The sequence below is a fragment of the Microtus oregoni genome, unplaced genomic scaffold (genome assembly GCF_018167655.1).
Source record: "Microtus oregoni isolate MIOR12 unplaced genomic scaffold, Mior012 000065F_ref0000479, whole genome shotgun sequence".
In the NCBI taxonomy this organism is placed as follows: domain Eukaryota; kingdom Metazoa; phylum Chordata; class Mammalia; order Rodentia; family Cricetidae; genus Microtus; species Microtus oregoni.
This window is the reverse complement of record NW_024543875.1, coordinates 3175026-3177279: the sequence shown is the minus strand read 5'-3', so window position 1 is coordinate 3177279 and position 2254 is coordinate 3175026. Positions and strand designations below refer to the sequence as shown.

Here is a 2254-nt window from a genome sequence, read left to right as displayed (position 1 = left end):
ATGATCGGGCATCTCTTGGGTATATTCCCAAGAGTGGTATTGCTGGGTCCAGGGGTAGGTTGATCCCGAATTTCCTGAGAAACCGAAACACTGCTTTCCAAAGTGGTTGCACAAGTTTGCATTCCCACCAGCAATGGATGAGGGAACCCCTTCCTCCACAGCCTCTCCAGCAGAGGCTATCATTGGTGTTTTTGATTTTAGCCAATCTGACAGGTGTAAGATGTTTTGATTTGCACTTCCCTGATCGCTAAGGAGGTTGAGCGTGACCTTAAGTGTCTTTCGGCCATTTGAAATTCTACTTTTGCTTTATTATTTTGTTTTGTTAGGAGGAGAAAAAGAAAGAAAAACTAGAATGTCTACTAAGGAATTCAAGTTATTGCTCACGTTTTAGAAACGTAACATTGTCATGAAATAAAGTTAAGTCAGTTTAGGTAAGTCCATCTTGGAAAAGTGAATTTGTTTTAAATCTGTGCGGTATGGATATTACCCACAATCCCCTTTTTCTTTCTCTCTCCTCCAGCCTGGCAAGATGCCCAAGGGAAAGAAGGCCAAGGGGAAGAAGGTGGCCCCGCCCCCGCTGTCGTGAAGAAGCAGGAGGCAAAGAAGGTGGTGAATCCTTTGTTTGAGAAGAGGCCTAAGAACTTCGGCATTGGGCAGGACATCCAGCCCAAGAGAGATCTCACGCGCTTCGTCAAATGGCCCCGCTACATTAGGCTGCAGCGGCAGAGGGCCATCCTCTATAAGCGGCTCAAAGTTCCTCCAGCCATTAACCAGTTCACCCAGGCCCTGGACCGGCAACCAGCTACCCAGTTGCTTAAGCTTGCGCACAATTACAGGCCAGAGACCAAGCAGGAAAAGAAGCAGAGGCTGCTGGCCCGTGCTGAGAAGAAAGCTGCTGGCAAAGGGGATGTCCCGACTAAGAGACCACCTGTCCTTCGAGCGGGCGTCAATACAGTCACCACTTTGGTAGAGAACAAGAAGGCTCAGCTGGTGGTGATTGCCCACGACGTAGACCCCATTGAGCTGGTGGTCTTCCTGCCTGCTCTGTGTCACAAGATGGGGGTCCCCTACCGCATCATCAAGGGAACGGCCAGGCTGGGGCGGCTGGTCCATAGGAAGACGTGCACCACTGTTGCCTTCACACAGGTTAACTCGGAAGACAAGGGTGTTCTGGCCAAGCTGGTGGAAGCTATTAGGACCAATTACAAGGACAGATATGATGAGATCCGCCGCCACTGGGGAGGCAACGTCCTGGGTCCTAAATCTGTGGCTCGAATTGCCAAGCTGGAAAAGGCAAAGGCCAAAGAACTTGCCACTAAACTGGGTTAAATGTACTGCTGAGTTTTCTGTACATAAATATAATTATAAAACTTCCAAAAAAATATCTGTGCGGTATGCTCATATGAAAAGAGAAAGATGCCTCATTTATCAGTGACAAAAGTCAGAAGACTGGTGTAAGTTGGTGGCAAGAGAGGGGCCACAGTAACCCAGGCAGAAGATGACTAATTCCGGGACAATTTTTTTTTCAAAGAAGGAGTAAATGAATAATCTTGATCTTTAATAGGAGAAAAACCCTTTCTTTTTTTTTTTCATATTGAGAAAATCTAAATCACTTTGAAAATGGCACTTTCTGTATCATGGTGAACTCAATTCTAAGACTGGAATGAAATCCTGTATAAAGTGTGTTGTTATTGAGTTATTTGATCTGTAATAACCTGGCTTTTACTTCTACTTATTAGAGATTACAGCTTCTTGGTTAAGGGCGACCACGCCTGTCATCTCCACATAATAAGTACAATTCAAACATTCACAAAGATTGTAAGTGTTAAGTGCTGATAACAGATTAAAGCGTTTGCACATGAGCAGCTGAAATCAAATGTCTCAGAATAAGGAACAAAGCCTGCCAGGAAGCAGGAAATGCCAGACTCTCACCTGAAAACGTTGCAGACACAGACACAGAGCCCTGCCTGGCAGCCGTGGTTGCATAAGGCTAATCTTTCCCAGGAGCTACAAAATCTTACACCTGTTACTATGGAAAAATGAAGGGGAAAATACAATTCATGACTTCACGACAGTCTAGAGTTAGTTGTACATTTAACATTTCATAATCCTCTTGATCCTGAGACAAATGCTAGTTCATTAATCTCTCAATGTATTGAGTTAATTTGTGAACATTGGAGTTAATTTGTGAATATACTTAAAGATGCTTACATATGTCTTCTAAATTGAGGTGTTACTGAATGAGCTTGAAAAG

At 44.3% G+C, this 2254-nt stretch overlaps 1 pseudogene; it reads left to right on the top strand.

Moving 5' to 3' along the window:
- Nucleotides 1-529: 529 nt before the first annotated feature.
- On the top strand, nt 530-1329 carry LOC121440165 (annotated as a pseudogene).
- The last annotated feature ends 925 nt before the right edge of the window (nt 1330-2254 follow it).